General features: G+C 39.6%; 23 non-coding genes and 11 pseudogenes across 23 annotated transcripts; all 34 read left to right on the top strand.

Moving 5' to 3' along the window:
• Positions 1–178: 178 nt before the first annotated feature.
• Positions 179–297, top strand: LOC146043698 (5S ribosomal RNA). Its single transcript, XR_014464690.1, has one exon. It is a non-coding gene; the product is annotated as a 5S ribosomal RNA (ribosomal RNA).
• A 347-nt stretch (positions 298–644) lies between these two features.
• LOC146043301 (5S ribosomal RNA) lies at positions 645–763 on the top strand. Its single transcript, XR_014464295.1, has one exon. It is a non-coding gene; the product is annotated as a 5S ribosomal RNA (ribosomal RNA).
• Positions 764–1107: 344 nt separating this feature from the next.
• Positions 1108–1226, top strand: LOC146044038 (5S ribosomal RNA; annotated as a pseudogene).
• A 344-nt stretch (positions 1227–1570) lies between these two features.
• Positions 1571–1689, top strand: LOC146043165 (5S ribosomal RNA). The gene has a single exon (XR_014464159.1). It is a non-coding gene; the product is annotated as a 5S ribosomal RNA (ribosomal RNA).
• A 343-nt stretch (positions 1690–2032) lies between these two features.
• Positions 2033–2151, top strand: LOC146043702 (5S ribosomal RNA). Its single transcript, XR_014464693.1, has one exon. It is a non-coding gene; the product is annotated as a 5S ribosomal RNA (ribosomal RNA).
• Positions 2152–2495: 344 nt separating this feature from the next.
• LOC146043473 (5S ribosomal RNA) lies at positions 2496–2614 on the top strand. The gene has a single exon (XR_014464465.1). It is a non-coding gene; the product is annotated as a 5S ribosomal RNA (ribosomal RNA).
• A 345-nt stretch (positions 2615–2959) lies between these two features.
• On the top strand, positions 2960–3078 carry LOC146044263 (5S ribosomal RNA; annotated as a pseudogene).
• Positions 3079–3423: 345 nt separating this feature from the next.
• On the top strand, positions 3424–3542 carry LOC146043894 (5S ribosomal RNA; annotated as a pseudogene).
• A 345-nt stretch (positions 3543–3887) lies between these two features.
• Positions 3888–4006, top strand: LOC146043287 (5S ribosomal RNA). Its single transcript, XR_014464281.1, has one exon. It is a non-coding gene; the product is annotated as a 5S ribosomal RNA (ribosomal RNA).
• Positions 4007–4345: 339 nt separating this feature from the next.
• On the top strand, positions 4346–4464 carry LOC146043152 (5S ribosomal RNA). Its single transcript, XR_014464145.1, has one exon. It is a non-coding gene; the product is annotated as a 5S ribosomal RNA (ribosomal RNA).
• A 345-nt stretch (positions 4465–4809) lies between these two features.
• Positions 4810–4928, top strand: LOC146043716 (5S ribosomal RNA). The gene has a single exon (XR_014464707.1). It is a non-coding gene; the product is annotated as a 5S ribosomal RNA (ribosomal RNA).
• Positions 4929–5273: 345 nt separating this feature from the next.
• On the top strand, positions 5274–5392 carry LOC146043544 (5S ribosomal RNA). Its single transcript, XR_014464536.1, has one exon. It is a non-coding gene; the product is annotated as a 5S ribosomal RNA (ribosomal RNA).
• Positions 5393–5737: 345 nt separating this feature from the next.
• Positions 5738–5856, top strand: LOC146044868 (5S ribosomal RNA). Its single transcript, XR_014465304.1, has one exon. It is a non-coding gene; the product is annotated as a 5S ribosomal RNA (ribosomal RNA).
• A 345-nt stretch (positions 5857–6201) lies between these two features.
• On the top strand, positions 6202–6320 carry LOC146044655 (5S ribosomal RNA). Its single transcript, XR_014465092.1, has one exon. It is a non-coding gene; the product is annotated as a 5S ribosomal RNA (ribosomal RNA).
• A 344-nt stretch (positions 6321–6664) lies between these two features.
• Positions 6665–6783, top strand: LOC146044567 (5S ribosomal RNA). Its single transcript, XR_014465003.1, has one exon. It is a non-coding gene; the product is annotated as a 5S ribosomal RNA (ribosomal RNA).
• Positions 6784–7127: 344 nt separating this feature from the next.
• Positions 7128–7246, top strand: LOC146043316 (5S ribosomal RNA). Its single transcript, XR_014464309.1, has one exon. It is a non-coding gene; the product is annotated as a 5S ribosomal RNA (ribosomal RNA).
• A 346-nt stretch (positions 7247–7592) lies between these two features.
• On the top strand, positions 7593–7711 carry LOC146044670 (5S ribosomal RNA). Its single transcript, XR_014465106.1, has one exon. It is a non-coding gene; the product is annotated as a 5S ribosomal RNA (ribosomal RNA).
• Positions 7712–8056: 345 nt separating this feature from the next.
• LOC146044234 (5S ribosomal RNA) lies at positions 8057–8175 on the top strand (annotated as a pseudogene).
• Positions 8176–8520: 345 nt separating this feature from the next.
• Positions 8521–8639, top strand: LOC146043697 (5S ribosomal RNA). The gene has a single exon (XR_014464689.1). It is a non-coding gene; the product is annotated as a 5S ribosomal RNA (ribosomal RNA).
• Positions 8640–8985: 346 nt separating this feature from the next.
• On the top strand, positions 8986–9104 carry LOC146043343 (5S ribosomal RNA). Its single transcript, XR_014464337.1, has one exon. It is a non-coding gene; the product is annotated as a 5S ribosomal RNA (ribosomal RNA).
• A 345-nt stretch (positions 9105–9449) lies between these two features.
• On the top strand, positions 9450–9568 carry LOC146043289 (5S ribosomal RNA). The gene has a single exon (XR_014464283.1). It is a non-coding gene; the product is annotated as a 5S ribosomal RNA (ribosomal RNA).
• Positions 9569–9912: 344 nt separating this feature from the next.
• LOC146044037 (5S ribosomal RNA) lies at positions 9913–10031 on the top strand (annotated as a pseudogene).
• Positions 10032–10376: 345 nt separating this feature from the next.
• LOC146044860 (5S ribosomal RNA) lies at positions 10377–10495 on the top strand. Its single transcript, XR_014465296.1, has one exon. It is a non-coding gene; the product is annotated as a 5S ribosomal RNA (ribosomal RNA).
• Positions 10496–10840: 345 nt separating this feature from the next.
• Positions 10841–10959, top strand: LOC146043164 (5S ribosomal RNA). Its single transcript, XR_014464157.1, has one exon. It is a non-coding gene; the product is annotated as a 5S ribosomal RNA (ribosomal RNA).
• A 344-nt stretch (positions 10960–11303) lies between these two features.
• On the top strand, positions 11304–11422 carry LOC146043309 (5S ribosomal RNA). Its single transcript, XR_014464303.1, has one exon. It is a non-coding gene; the product is annotated as a 5S ribosomal RNA (ribosomal RNA).
• A 345-nt stretch (positions 11423–11767) lies between these two features.
• On the top strand, positions 11768–11886 carry LOC146043163 (5S ribosomal RNA). The gene has a single exon (XR_014464156.1). It is a non-coding gene; the product is annotated as a 5S ribosomal RNA (ribosomal RNA).
• Positions 11887–12230: 344 nt separating this feature from the next.
• LOC146043308 (5S ribosomal RNA) lies at positions 12231–12349 on the top strand. The gene has a single exon (XR_014464302.1). It is a non-coding gene; the product is annotated as a 5S ribosomal RNA (ribosomal RNA).
• A 344-nt stretch (positions 12350–12693) lies between these two features.
• LOC146043489 (5S ribosomal RNA) lies at positions 12694–12812 on the top strand. The gene has a single exon (XR_014464482.1). It is a non-coding gene; the product is annotated as a 5S ribosomal RNA (ribosomal RNA).
• A 345-nt stretch (positions 12813–13157) lies between these two features.
• Positions 13158–13276, top strand: LOC146044174 (5S ribosomal RNA; annotated as a pseudogene).
• A 345-nt stretch (positions 13277–13621) lies between these two features.
• On the top strand, positions 13622–13740 carry LOC146044230 (5S ribosomal RNA; annotated as a pseudogene).
• Positions 13741–14085: 345 nt separating this feature from the next.
• On the top strand, positions 14086–14204 carry LOC146044172 (5S ribosomal RNA; annotated as a pseudogene).
• Positions 14205–14549: 345 nt separating this feature from the next.
• On the top strand, positions 14550–14668 carry LOC146044108 (5S ribosomal RNA; annotated as a pseudogene).
• Positions 14669–15013: 345 nt separating this feature from the next.
• On the top strand, positions 15014–15132 carry LOC146044277 (5S ribosomal RNA; annotated as a pseudogene).
• A 344-nt stretch (positions 15133–15476) lies between these two features.
• Positions 15477–15595, top strand: LOC146044016 (5S ribosomal RNA; annotated as a pseudogene).
• Positions 15596–15802: the final 207 nt, after the last annotated feature.

Here is a 15802-nt window from a genome sequence, read left to right as displayed (position 1 = left end):
AACAGTGTTGAGCCTCTTTAGTAGTTTAATTTAAGACCCCCTTCTAATATCATGTCCTTTAGGTCTTTTTACATTACCAACACATAATTTTTTTCAGTAAGTCAATACAGTTAGGAAACTTTTTTATTAGCTTACCTGGTGATAGAAGTAGAAGAGGGCAAAAAAGGGACTGTATCTCACCTACAGCCATACCACTTTGGATAGGCCCAATCTCGTCTGATCTTGGAAACTAAACAGTGTTGGGCCTGGTTAGTACTTGGGTGGGAGACCACATGAGAACACTAGGTGCTGTAGGTTTTTTTCACATTACTGGCAAATTGTTTTTATTCTCTAGCTATTTAAATTGGAAACTTTTTCTTTTTATTGCCAGTACAGACATTTGGAAGAGGTCAAACAGACACAATAGCCATCACCTAAAGACTTACCACACTGTTTAGGCCCAATTCCTACTGCTTTTGGCAGCTAAACAGTGTTGAGCCTCTTTAGTAGTTTAATTTAAGACCCCCTGCTAATATCATGTCCTGTAGGTCTTTTTACATTACCAACACATGATTTTTTTCTAGTAAGCCAATACAGTTAGGAAACTTTTTTATTAGCTTACCTGGTGATAGAAGTAGAAGAGGGCAAAAAAGTGCCTGTATCTCACCTACAGCCATACCACATTGGATAGGCCCAATCTCGTCTGATCTTGGAAGCTAAGCAGTGTTGGGCCTGGTTAGTACTTGGGTGGGAGACCACATGGGAACACCAGGTGCTGTAGGTTTTTTCACATTACTGGCAAATTGTTTTTATTCCCTAGCTATTTAAATTGGAAACTTTTTCTTTTTATTGCCAGTACAGACATTTGGAAGAGGTCAAACAGACACAATAGCCATCACCTAAAGACTAACCACACTGTTTAGGCCCAATTCCAACTGCTTTTGGCAGCTAAACAGTGTTGAGCCTCTTTAGTAGTTTAATTTAAGACCCCCTGCTAATATAATGTCCTGTAGGTCTTTTTACATTAGCAACACATGATTTTTTTCAGTAAGCCAATACAGTTAGGAAACTTTTGTATTAGCTTACCTGGTGATAGAAGTAGAAGAGGGAAAAAAGTGCCTGTATTTTACCTACAGCCATACCACATTGGATAGGCCCAATCTCGTCTGATCTTGGAAGCTGAGCAGTGTTGTGCCTGGTTAGTACTTGGTTGGGAGACCACATGGGAACACCAGGTGCTGTAGGTTTTTTCACATTACTGGCAAATTGTTTTTATTCTCTAGCTATTTAAATTGGAAACTTTTTCTTTTTATTGCCAGCACAGACATTTGGAAGAGGTCAAACAGACACAATAGCCATCACCTAAAGACTTACCACACTGTTTAGGCCCAATTCCAACTGCTTTTGGCAGCTAAACAGTGTTGAGCCTCTTTAGTAGTTTAATTTAAGACCCCCTGCTAATATCATGTCCTGTAGGTCTTTTTACATTACCAACACATAATTTTTTTCAGTAAGCCAATACAGTTAGGAAACTTTTTTATTAGCTTACCTGGTGATAGAAGTAGAAGAGGGAAAAAAGTGCCTGTATCTCACCTACAGCCATACCACATTGGATAGGCCCAATCTCGTCTGATCTTGGAAGCTAAACAGTGTTGGGCCTGGTTAGTACTTGGGTGGGAGACCACAAGGGAATACCAGGTGCTGTAGGTTTTTTCACATTACTGGCAAATTGTTTTTATTCTCTAGCTATTTAAATTGGAAACTTTTTTTTTTATTGCCAGCACTGACATTTGGAAGAGGTCAAACAGACACAATAGCCATCACCTAAAGACTTACCACACTGTTTAGGCCCAATTCCAACTGCTTTTGGCAGCTAAACAGTGTTGAGCCTCTTTAGTAGTTTAATTTAAGACCCCTGCTAATATAATGTCCTGTAGGTCTTTTTACATTACCAACACATGATTTTTTTCAGTAAGCCAATACAGTTAGGAAACTTTTGTATTAGCTTACCTGGTGATAGAAGTAGAAGAGGGCAAAAAAGTGCCTGTATCTCACTTACAGCCATACCACATTGGATAGGCCCAATCTCGTCTGATCTTGGAAGCTAAACAGTGTGGGGCCTGGTTAGTACTTGGGTGGGAGACCACATGGGAATACCAGGTGCTGTTGGTTTTTTCACATTACTGGCAAATTGTTTTTATTCTCTAGCTATTTAAATTAGAAACTTTTTCTTTTTATTGCCAGCACAGACATTTGGAAGAGGTCAAACAGACACAATAGCCATCACCTAAAGACTTACCACACTGTTTAGGCCCAATTCCATCTGCTTTTGGCAGCTAAACAGTGTTGAGCCTCTTTAGTAGTTTAATTTAAGACCCCTGCTAATATAATGTCTTGTAGGTCTTTTTACATTACCAACACATGATTTTTTTCAGTAAGCCAATACAGTTAGGAAACTTTTGTATTAGCTTACCTGGTAATAGAAGTAGAAGAGGGCAAAAAAGTGCCTGTATCTCACCTACAGCCATACCACATTGGATAGGCCCAATCTCGTCTGATCTTGGAAGCTAAGCAGTGTTGGACCTGGTTAGTACTTTGGTGGGAGACCACATGGGAACAACAGGTGCTGTAGGTTTTTTCACATTACTGGCAAATTGTTTTTATTCTCTAGCTATTTAAATTGGAAACTTTTTCTTTTTATTGCCAGCACTGACATTTGGAAGAGGTCAAACAGACTCAATAGCCATCACCTAAAGACTTACCACACTGTTTAGGCCCAATTCCAACTGCTTTTGGCAGCTAAACAGTGTTGAGCCTCTTTAGTAGTTTAAATTAAGACCCCCTGCTAATATAATGTCCTGTAGGTCTTTTTACATTACCAACACATGATTTTTTTCAGTAAGCCAATACAGTTAGGAAACTTTTTTATTAGCTTACCTGGTGATAGAAGTAGAAGAGGGCAAAAAAGTGCCTGTATCTTACCTACAGCCATACCACATTGGATAGGCCCAATCTCGTCTGTTCTTGGAAGCTAAGCAGAGTTGGGCCTGGTTAGTACTTGTGTGGGAGATCACATGGGAACACCAGGTGCTGTCGTTTTTTTTCATATTACTGGCAAATTGTTTTTATTCTCTAGCTATTTAAATTGGAAACTTTTTCTTTTTATTGCCAGCACAGACATTTGGAAGAGGTCAACCAGACACAATAGCCATCACCTAAAGACTTACCACACTGTTTAGGCCCAATTCCAACTGCTTTTGGCAGTTAACAGTGTTGAGCCTCTTTAGCAGTTTAATTTAAGACCCCCTGCTAATATCATGTCCTGTAGGTCTTTTTACATTACCAACACATGATTTTTTTCAGTATGCCAATACAGTTAGGAAACTTTTTTATTAGCTTACCTGGTGATAGAAGTAGAAGAGGGCAAAAAAGTGCCTGTATCTCACCTACAGCCATACCAGATTGGATAGGCCCAATCTCGTCTGTTCTTGGAAGCTAAGCAGTGTTGGGCCTGGTTAGTACTTCGGTGGGAGACCACATGGGAACACCAGGTGCTGTAGGTTTTTTCATATTACTGGCAAATTGTTTTTATTCTCTAGCTATTTAAATTGGAAACTTTTTCTTTTTATTGCCAGCACTGACATTTGGAAGAGGTCAAACAGACACAATAGCCATCACCTAAAGACTTACCATACTGTTTAGGCCCAATTCCAACTGCTTTTGGCAGCTAAACAGTGTTGAGCCTCTTTAGTAGTTTAAATTAAGACCCCCTGCTAATATCATGTCCTGTAGGTCTTTTTACATTACCAACACATGATTTTTTTCAGTTAGCCAATACAGTTAGGAAACTTTTTTATTAGCTTACCTGGTGATAGAAGTAGAAGAGGGCAAAAAAGTGCCTGTATCTCACCTACAGCCATACCACATTGGATAGGCCCAATCTCGTCTGACCTCGGAAGCTAAGCAGTGTTGGGCCTGGTTAGTACTTGGGTGGGAGACCACATGGGAACACCAGGTGCTGTAGGTTTTTTCACATTACTGGTAAATTGTTTTTATTCTCTAGCTATTTAAATTGGAAACTTTTTATTGCCAGCACAGACATTTGGAAGAGGTCAAACAGACACAATAGCCATCACCTAAAGACTTACCACACTGTTTAGGCCCAATTCCAACTGCTTTTGGCAGCTAAACAGTGTTGAGCCTCTTTAGCAGTTTAATTTAAGACCCCCTGCTAATATCATGTCCTGTAGGTCTTTTTACATTACCAACACATGATTTTTTTCAGTATGCCACTACAGTTAGGAAACTTTTTTATTAGCTTACCTGGTGATAGAAGTAGAAGAGGGCAAAAAAGTGCCTGTATCCCACCTACAGCCATACCACATAGGATAGGCCCAATCTCGTCTGATCTTGGAAGCTAAGCAGTGTTGGGCCTGGTTAGTACTTGGGTGGGAGACCACGTGGGAATACCAGGTGCTGTAGGTTTTTTCACATTACTGGCAAATTGTTTTTATTCTCTAGCTATTTAAATTGGAAACTTTTTCTTTTTATTGCCAGTACAGAGAATTGGAAGAGGTCAAACAGACACAATAGCCATCACCTAAAGACTTACCACACTGTTTAGGCCCAATTCCAACTGCTTTTGGCAGCTAAACAGTGTTGAGCCTCTTTAGTAGTTTAATTTAAGACCCCCTGCTAATATCATGTCCTGTAGGTCTTTTTACATTACCAACACATGATTTTTTTCAGTAAGCCAATACATTTAGGAAACTTTTTTATTAGCTTACCTGGTGATAGAAGTAGAAGAGGGCAAAAAAGTGCCTGTATCTCACTTACAGCCATACCACATTGGATAGGCCCAATCTCGTCTGATCTTGGAATATAAGCAGTGTTGGGGCTGGTTAGTACTTGGGTGGGAGACCACATGGGAACACCAGGTGCTGTAGGTTTTTTCACATTACTGGCAAATTGTTTTTATTCTCTAGCTATTTAAATTCTAAACGTTTTCTTTTTATTGCCAGTACAGACATTTGGAAGAGGTCAAACAGACACAATAGCCATCACCTAAAGACTTACCACACTGTTTAGGCCCAATTCCAACTGCTTTTGGCAGCTAAACAGTGTTGAGCCTCTTTAGTAGTTTACTTTAAGACCCCCTGCTAATATCATGTCCTGTAGGTCTTTTTACATTACCAACACATGATTTTTTTCAGTAAGCCAATACAGTTAGGAAACTTTTGTATTAGCTTACCTGGTGATAGAAGTAGAAGAGGGCAAAAAAGTGGCTGTATCTTACCTACAGCCATACCACATTGGATAGGCCCAATCTCGTCTGTTCTTGGAAGCTAAGCAGTGTTGGGCCTGGTTAGTACTTGTGTGGGAGACCACATGGGAACACCAGGTGCTGTAGGTTTTTTCAAATTACTGGAAAATTGTTTTTATTCTCTAGCTATTTAAATTGGAAACGTTTTCTTTTTATTGCCAGCACAGACATTTGGAAGAGGTCAAACAGACACAATAGCCATCACCTAAAGACTTACCACACTGTTTAGGCCCAATTCCAACTGCTTTTGGCAGCTAAACAGTGTTGAGCCTCTTTAGCAGTTTAATTTAAGACCCCCTGCTAATATCATGTCCTGTAGGTCTTTTTACATTACCAACACATGATTTTTTTCAGTATGCCACTACAGTTAGGAAACTTTTTTATTAGCTTACCTGGTGATAGAAGTAGAAGAGGGCAAAAAAGTGCCTGTATCTCACCTACAGCCATACCACATTGGATAGGCCCAATCTCGTCTGATCTTGGAAGCTAAGCAGTGTTGGGCCTGGTTAGTACTTGGGTGGGAGACCACGTGGGAATACCAGGTGCTGTAGGTTTTTTCACATTACTGGCAAATTGTTTTTATTCTCTAGCTATTTAAATTGGAAACTTTTTCTTTTTATTGCCAGTACAGAGAATTGGAAGAGGTCAAACAGACACAATAGCCATCACCTAAAGACTTACCACACTGTTTAGGCCCAATTCCAACTGCTTTTGGCAGCTAAACAGTGTTGAGCCTCTTTAGTAGTTTAATTTAAGACCCCCTGCTAATATCATGTCCTGTAGGTCTTTTTACATTACCAACACATGATTTTTTTCAGTAAGCCAATACATTTAGGAAACTTTTTTATTAGCTTACCTGGTGATAGAAGTAGAAGAGGGCAAAAAAGTGCCTGTATCTCACTTACAGCCATACCACATTGGATAGGCCCAATCTCGTCTGATCTTGGAATATAAGCAGTGTTGGGCCTGGTTAGTACTTGGGTGGGAGACCACATGGGAACACCAGGTGCTGTAGGTTTTTTCACATTACTGGCAAATTGTTTTTGTTCTCTAGCTATTTAAATTCTAAACGTTTTCTTTTTATTGCCAGTACAGACATTTGGAAGAGGTCAAACAGACACAATAGCCATCACCTAAAGACTTACCACACTGTTTAGGCCCAATTCCAACTGTTTTTGGCAGCTAAACAGTGTTGAGCCTCTTTAGTAGTTTAATTTAAGACCCCTGCTAATATCATGTCCTGTAGGTCTTTTTACATTACCAACACATGATTTTTTTCAGTAAGCCAATACAGTTAGGAAACTTTTTTATTAGCTTACCTGGTGATAGAAGTAGAAGAGGGCAAAAAAGTGCCTGTATCTCACCTACAGCCATACCACATTGGATATGCCCAATCTCGTCTGATCTTGGAATATAAGCAGTGTTGGGCCTGGTTAGTACTTGGGTGGGAGACCACATGGGAACACCAGGTGCTGTAGGTTTTTTCACATTACTGGCAAATTGTTTTTATTCTCTAGCTATTTAAATTCTAAACGTTTTCTTTTTATTGCCAGTACAGACATTTGGAAGAGGTCAAACAGACACAATAGCCATCACCTAAAGACTTACCACACTGTTTAGGCCCAATTCCAACTGTTTTTGGCAGCTAAACAGTGTTGAGCCTCTTTAGTAGTTTAATTTAAGACCCCTGCTAATATCATGTCCTGTAGGTCTTTTTACATTACCAACACATGATTTTTTTCAGTAAGCCAATACAGTTAGGAAACTTTTTTATTAGCTTACCTGGTGATAGAAGTAGAAGAGGGCAAAAAAGTGCCTGTATCTCACCTACAGCCATACCACATTGGATATGCCCAATCTTGTCTGATCTTGGAAGCTAAGCAGTGTTGGACCTGGTTAGTACTTGGGTGGGAGACCACATGGGAAAACCAGGAGCTGTAGGTTTTTTCACATTACTGGCAAATTGTTTTTATTCTCTAGCTATTTAAATTGGACATTTTTTCTTTTTATTGCCAGCACTGACATTTGGAAGAGGTCAAACAGACACAATAGCCATCACCTAAAGACTTACCACACTGTTTAGGCCCAATTCCAACTGCTTTTGGCAGCTAAACAGTGTTGAGCCTCTTTAGTAGTTAAAATTAAGACCCCCTGCTAATATCATGTCCTGTAGGTCTTTTTACATTACCAACACATGATTTTTTTTCAGTAAGCCAATACAGTTAGGAAACTTTTTTATTAGCTTACCTGGTGATAGAAGTAGAAGAGGGCAAAAAAGTGCATGTATCTCACCTACAGCCATACCACATTGGATAGGCCCAATCTCGTCTGACCTTGGAAGCTAAGCAGTGTTGGGCCTGGTTAGTACTTGGGTGGGAGACCACATGGGAACACCAGGTGCTGTAGGTTTTTTCACATTACTGGCAAATTGTTTTTATTCTCTAGCTATTTAAATTGGAAACTTTTTCTTTTTATTGCCAGTACAGACATTTGGAAGAGGTCAAACAGACACAATAGCCATCACCTAAAGACTTACCACACTGTTTAGGTTCAATTCCAACTGCTTTTGGCAGCTAAACAGTGTTGAGCCTCTTTAGTAGTTTAATTTAAGACCCCCTGCTAATATCATGTCCTGTAGGTCTTTTTACATTACCAACACATGATTTTTTTCAGTAAGCCAATACAGTTAGGAAACTTTTGTATTAGCTTACCTGGTGATAGAAGTAGAAGAGGGCAAAAAAGTGCCTGTATGTTACCTACAGCCATACCACATTGGATAGGCCCAATCTCGTCTGATCTTGAAAGCTAAGCAGTGTTGGGGCTGGTTAGTACTTGGGTGGGAGACCACATGGGTACACCAGGTGCTGTAGTTTTTTTCACATTACTGGCAAATTGTTTTTATTCTCTAGCTATTTAAATTGGAAACTTTTTCTTTTTATTGCCAGCACAGACATTTGGAAGAGGTCAAACAGACACAATAGCCATCACCTAAAGGCTTACCACACTGTTTAGGCCCAATTCCAACTGCTTTTGGCAGCTAAACAGTGTTGAGCCTCTTTAGTAGTTTAATTTAAGACCCCCTGCTAATATCATGTCCTTTAGGTCTTTTTACATTACCAACACATAATTTTTTTCAGTAAGCCAATACAGTTAGGAAACTTTTTTATTAGCTTACCTGGTGATAGAAGTAGAAGAGGGCAAAAAAGGGACTGTATCTCACCTACAGCCATACCACTTTGGATAGGCCCAATCTCGTCTGATCTTGGAAACTAAACAGTGTTGGGCCTGGTTAGTACTTGGGTGGGAGACCACATGAGAACACTAGGTGCTGTAGGTTTTTTCACATTACTGGCAAATTGTTTTTATTCTCTAGCTATTTAAATTGGAAACTTTTTCTTTTTATTGCCAGTACAGACATTTGGAAGAGGTCAAACAGACACAATAGCCATCACCTAAAGACTTACCACACTGTTTAGGCCCAATTCCTACTGCTTTTGGCAGCTAAACAGTGTTGAGCCTCTTTAGTAGTTTAATTTAAGACCCCCTGCTAATATCATGTCCTGTAGGTCTTTTTACATTACCAACACATGATTTTTTTCTAGTAAGCCAATACAGTTAGGAAACTTTTTTATTAGCTTACCTGGTGATAGAAGTAGAAGAGGGCAAAAAACAGCTTGTATCTCACCTACAGCCATACCACATTGGATAGGCCCAATCTAGTCTGATCTTGGAAGCTAAGCAGTGTTGGGCCTGGTTAGTACTTGGGTGGGAGACCACATGGGAACACCAGGTGCTGTAGGTTTTTTCACATTACTGGCAAATTGTTTTTATTCCCTAGCTATTTAAATTGGAAACTTTTTCTTTTTATTGCCAGTACAGACATTTGGAAGAGGTCAAACAGACACAATAGCCATCACCTAAAGACATACCACACTGTTTAGGCCCAATTCCAACTGCTTTTGGCAGCTAAACAGTGTTGAGCCTCTTTAGTAGTTTAATTTAAGACCCCCTGCTAATATAATGTCCTGTAGGTCTTTTTACATTACCAACACATGATTTTTTTCAGTAAGCCAATACAGTTAGGAAACTTTTGTATTAGCTTACCTGGTGATAGAAGTAGAAGAGGGCAAAAAAGTGCCTGTATCTCACCTACAGCCATACCACATTGGATAGGCCCAATCTCGTCTGATCTTGGAAGCTAAGCAGTGTTGGGCCTGGTTAGTACTTGGGTGGGAGACCACATGGGAACACCAGGTGCTGTAGGTTTTTTCACATTACTGGCAAATTGTTTTTATTCCCTAGCTATTTAAATTGGAAACTTTTTCTTTTTATTGCCAGTACAGACATTTGGAAGAGGTCAAACAGACACAATAGCCATCACCTAAAGACTAACCACACTGTTTAGGCCCAATTCCAACTGCTTTTGGCAGCTAAACAGTGTTGAGCCTCTTTAGTAGTTTAATTTAAGACCCCCTGCTAATATAATGTCCTGTAGGTCTTTTTACATTACCAACACATGATTTTTTTCAGTAAGCCAATACAGTTAGGAAACTTTTGTATTAGCTTACCTGGTGATAGAAGTAGAAGAGGGAAAAAAGTGCCTGTATTTTACCTACAGCCATACCACATTGGATAGGCCCAATCTCGTCTGATCTTGGAAGCTGAGCAGTGTTGTGCCTGGTTAGTACTTGGTTGGGAGACCACATGGGAACACCAGGTGCTGTAGGTTTATTCACATTACTGGCAAATTGTTTTTATTCTCTAGCTATTTAAATTGGAAACTTTTTCTTTTTATTGCCAGCACAGACATTTGGAAGAGGTCAAACAGACACAATAGCCATCACCTAAAGACTTACCACACTGTTTAGGCCCAATTCCAACTGCTTTTGGCAGCTAAACAGTGTTGAGCCTCTTTAGTAGTTTAATTTAAGACCCCCTGCTAATATCATGTCCTGTAGGTCTTTTTACATTACCAACACATAATTTTTTTCAGTAAGCCAATACAGTTAGGAAACTTTTTTATTAGCTTACCTGGTGATAGAAGTAGAAGAGGGAAAAAAAGTGCCTGTATCTCACCTACAGCCATACCACATTGGATAGGCCCAATCTCGTCTGATCTTGGAAGCTAAGCAGTGTTGGGCCTGGTTAGTACTTGGGTGGGAGACCACATGGGAACACCAGGTACTGTAGGTTTTTTCACATTACTGGCAAATTGTTTTTATTCTCTAGCTATTTAATTTGGAAACGTTTTCTTTTTATTGCCAGCATAGACATTTGGAAGAGGTCAAACAGCCACAATAGCCATCACCTAAAGACTTACTCCACTGTTTAGGCCCAATTCCAACTGCTTTTGGCAGCTAAACAGTGTTGAGCCTCTTTAGTAGTTTAATTTAAGACCCCCTGCTAATATCATGTCCTGTAGGTCTTTTTACATTACCAACACATGATTTTTTTCAGTAAGCCAATACAGTTAGAAAACTTTTTTATTAGCTTACCTGGTGATAGAAGTAGAAGAGGGCAAAAAAGTGCCTGTATCTCACCTACAGCCATACCACATTGGATAGGCCCAATCTCGTCTGATCTTGGAAGCTAAACAGTGTTGGGCCTGGTTAGTACTTGGGTGGGAGACCACAAGGGAATACCAGGTGCTGTAGGTTTTTTCACATTACTGGCAAATTGTTTTTATTCTCTAGCTATTTAAATTGGAAACTTTTTTTTTTTATTGCCAGCACTGACATTTGGAAGAGGTCAAACAGACACAATAGCCATCACCTAAAGACTTACCACACTGTTTAGGCCCAATTCCAACTGCTTTTGGCAGCTAAACAGTGTTGAGCCTCTTTAGTAGTTTAATTTAAGACCCCTGCTAATATAATGTCCTGTAGGTCTTTTTACATTACCAACACATGATTTTTTTCAGTAAGCCAATACAGTTAGGAAACTTTTGTATTAGCTTACCTGGTGATAGAAGTAGAAGAGGGCAAAAAAGTGCCTGTATCTCACTTACAGCCATACCACATTGGATAGGCCCAATCTCGTCTGATCTTGGAAGCTAAACAGTGTGGGGCCTGGTTAGTACTTGGGTGGGAGACCACATGGGAATACCAGGTGCTGTAGGTTTTTTCACATTACTGGCAAATTGTTTTTATTCTCTAGCTATTTAATTTGGAAACGTTTTCTTTTTATTGCCAGCATAGACATTTGGAAGAGGTCAAACAGCCACAATAGCCATCACCTAAAGACTTACTACACTGTTTAGGCCCAATTCCAACTGCTTTTGGCAGCTAAACAGTGTTGAGCCTCTTTAGTAGTTTAATTTAAGACCCCCTGCTAATATCATGTCCTGTAGGTCTTTTTACATTACCAACACATGATTTTTTTCAGTAAGCCAATACAGTTAGAAAACTTTTTTATTAGCTTACCTGGTGATAGAAGTAGAAGAGGGCAAAAAAGTGCCTGTATCTCACCTACAGCCATACCACATTGGATAGGCCCAATCTCGTCTGATCTTGGAAGCTAAACAGTGTTGGGCCTGGTTAGTACTTGGGTGGGAGACCACAAGGGAATACCAGGTGCTGTAGGTTTTTTCACATTACTGGCAAATTGTTTTTATTCTCTAGCTATTTAAATTGGAAACTTTTTTTTTTTATTGCCAGCACTGACATTTGGAAGAGGTCAAACAGACACAATAGCCATCACCTAAAGACTTACCACACTGTTTAGGCCCAATTCCAACTGCTTTTGGCAGCTAAACAGTGTTGAGCCTCTTTAGTAGTTTAATTTAAGACCCCTGCTAATATAATGTCCTGTAGGTCTTTTTACATTACCAACACATGATTTTTTTCAGTAAGCCAATACAGTTAGGAAACTTTTGTATTAGCTTACCTGGTGATAGAAGTAGAAGAGGGCAAAAAAGTGCCTGTATCTCACTTACAGCCATACCACATTGGATAGGCCCAATCTCGTCTGATCTTGGAAGCTAAACAGTGTGGGGCCTGGTTAGTACTTGGGTGGGAGACCACATGGGAATACCAGGTGCTGTAGGTTTTTTCACATTACTGGCAAATTGTTTTTATTCTCTAGCTATTTAAATTAGAAACTTTTTCTTTTTATTGCCAGCACAGACATTTGGAAGAGGTCAAACAGACACAATAGCCATCACCTAAAGACTTACCACACTGTTTAGGCCCAATTCCATCTGCTTTTGGCAGCTAAACAGTGTTGAGCCTCTTTAGTAGTTTAATTTAAGACCCCTGCTAATATAATGTCTTGTAGGTCTTTTTACATTACCAACACATGATTTTTTTCAGTAAGCCAATACAGTTAGGAAACTTTTGTATTAGCTTACCTGGTAATAGAAGTAGAAGAGGGCAAAAAAGTGCCTGTATCTCACCTACAGCCATACCACATTGGATAGTCCCAATCTCGTCTGATCTTGGAAGCTAAGCAGTGTTGGACCTGGTTAGTACTTTGGTGGGAGACCACATGGGAACAACAGGTGCTGTAGGTTTTTTCACATTACTGGCAAATTGTTTTTATTCTCTAGCTATTTAAATTGGAAACTTTTTCTTTTTATTGCCAGCACTGACATTTGGAAGAGGTCAAACAGACTCAATAGCCATCACCTAAAGACTTACCACACTGTTTAGGCCCAATTCCAACTGCTTTTGGCAGCTAAACAGTGTTGAGCCTCTTTAGTAGTTTAAATTAAGACCCCCTGCTAATATAATGTCCTGTAGGTCTTTTTACATTACCAACACATGATTTTTTTCAGTAAGCCAATACAGTTAGGAAACTTTTTTATTAGCTTACCTGGTGATAGAAGTAGAAGAGGGCAAAAAACTGGTTGTATCTCACCTACAGCCATACCACATTGGATAGGCCCAATCTAGTCTGATCTTGGAAGCTAAGCTTTGTTGGGCCTGGTTAGTACTTGGGTGGGAGACTACATGGGAACACCAGGTGCTGTGGGTTTTTTCACATTACTGGCAAATTGTTTTTATTCCCTATCTATTTAAATTGGAAACTTTTTCTTTTTATTGCCAGTACAGACATTTGGAAGAGGTCAAACAGACACAATAGCCATAACCTAAAGACTTACCATACTGTTTAGGCCCAATTCCAACTGCTTTTGGCAGCTAAACAGTGTTGAGCCTCTTTAGTAGTTTAAATTAAGACCCCCTGCTAATATAATGTCCTGTAGGTCTTTTTACATTACCAACACATGATTTTTTTCAGTAAGCCAATACAGTTAGGAAACTTTTTTATTAGCTTACCTGGTGATAGAAGTAGAAGAGGGCAAAAAACTGGTTGTATCTCACCTACAGCCATACCACATTGGGTAGGCCCAATCTAGTCTGATCTTGGAAGCTAAGCTTTGTTGGGCCTGGTTAGTACTTGGGTGGGAGACTACATGGGAACACCAGGTGCTGTGGGTTTTTTCACATTACTGGCAAATTGTTTTTATTCCCTATCTATTTAAATTGGAAACTTTTTCTTTTTATTGCCAGTACAGACATTTGGAAGAGGTCAAACAGACACAATAGCCATAACCTAAAGACTTACCATACTGTTTAGGCCCAATTCCAACTGCTTTTGGCAGCTAAACAGTGTTGAGCCTCTTTAGTAGTTTAAATTAAGACCCCCTGCTAATATAATGTCCTGTAGGTCTTTTTACATTACCAACACATGATTTTTTTCAGTAAGCCAATACAGTTAGGAAACTTTTTTATTAGCTTACCTGGTGATAGAAGTAGAAGAGGGCAAAAAACTGGTTGTATCTCACCTACAGCCATACCACATTGGATAGGCCCAATCTAGTCTGATCTTGGAAGCTAAGCTTTGTTGGGCCTGGTTAGTACTTGGGTGGGAGACTACATGGGAACACCAGGTGCTGTGGGTTTTTTCACATTACTGGCAAATTGTTTTTATTCCCTATCTATTTAAATTGGAAACTTTTTCTTTTTATTGCCAGTACAGACATTTGGAAGAGGTCAAACAGACACAATAGCCATAACCTAAAGACTTACCACACTGTTTAGGCCCAATTCCAACTGCTTTTGGCAGCTAAATAGTGTTGAGCCTCTTTAGTAGTTTAAATTAAGACCCCCTGCTAATATCATGTCCTGTAGGTCTTTTTACATTACCAACACATGATTTTTTTCAGTTAGCCAATAAAGTTAGGAAACTTTTTTATTAGCTTACCTGGTGATAGAAGTAGAAGAGGGCAAAAAAGTGTCTGTATCTCACCTACAGCCATACCACATTGGATAGGCCCAATCTCGTCTGACCTTGGAAGCTAAGCAGTGTTGGGCCTTGTTAGTATTTGTGTGGGAGACCACATGGGAACACCAGGTGCTGTAGGTTTTTTCACATTACTGGCAAATTGTTTTTATTCTCTAGCTATTTAAATTGGAAACTTTTTCTTTTTATTGCCAGCACAGACATTTGGAAGAGGTCAAACAGATACAATAGCCATCACCTAAAGACTTACCACACTGTTTAGGCCCAATTCCAACTGCTTTTGGCAGCTAAACAGTGTTGAGCCTCTTTAGTAGTTTACTTTAAGACCCCCTGCTAATATCATGTCCTGTAGGTCTTTTTACATTACCAACACATGATTTTTTTCAGTAAGCCAATACAGTTAGGAAACTTTTGTATTAGCTTACCTGGTGATAGAAGTAGAAGAGGGCAAAAAAGTGCCTGTATCTTACCTACAGCCATACCACATTAGATAGGCCCAATCTCGTCTGTTCTTGGAAGCTAAGCAGTGTTGGGCCTGGTTAGTACTTGTGTGGGAGATCACATGGGAACACCAGGTGCTGTCGTTTTTTTCACATTACTGGCAAATTGTTTTTATTCTCTAGCTATTTAAATTGGAAACTTTTTCTTTTTATTGCCAGCACAGACATTTGGAAGAGGTCAACCAGACACAATAGCCATCACCTAAAGACTTACCACACTGTTTAGGCCCAATTCCAACTGCTTTTGGCAGTTAACAGTGTTGAGCCTCTTTAGCAGTTTAATTTAAGACCCCCTGCTAATATCATGTCCTGTAGGTCTTTTTACATTACCAACACATGATTTTTTTCAGTATGCCAATACAGTTAGGAAACTTTTTTATTAGCTTACCTGGTGATAGAAGTAGAAGAGGGCAAAAAAGTGCCTGTATCTCACCTACAGCCATACCAGATTGGATAGGCCCAATCTCGTCTGTTCTTGGAAGCTAAGCAGTGTTGGGCCTGGTTGGTACTTGGGTGGGAGACCACATGGGAACACCAGGTGCTGTAGGTTTTTTCATATTACTGGCAAATTGTTTTTATTCTCTAGCTATTTAAATTGGAAACTTTTTCTTTTTATTGCCAGCACTGACATTTGGAAGAGGTCAAACAGACACAATAGCCATCACCTAAAGACTTACCATACTGTTTAGGCCCAATTCCAACTGCTTTTGGCAGCTAAACAGTGTTGAGCCTCTTTAGTAGTTTAAATTAAGACCCC

Source organism: Crinia signifera, chromosome 19 (assembly GCF_055691185.1).
Source record: "Crinia signifera chromosome 19, ASM5569118v1, whole genome shotgun sequence".
Classification (NCBI taxonomy): domain Eukaryota; kingdom Metazoa; phylum Chordata; class Amphibia; order Anura; family Myobatrachidae; genus Crinia; species Crinia signifera.
Note: the sequence above shows the minus strand (reverse complement) of the source record. Positions and strands in the feature narration are given on the sequence as shown.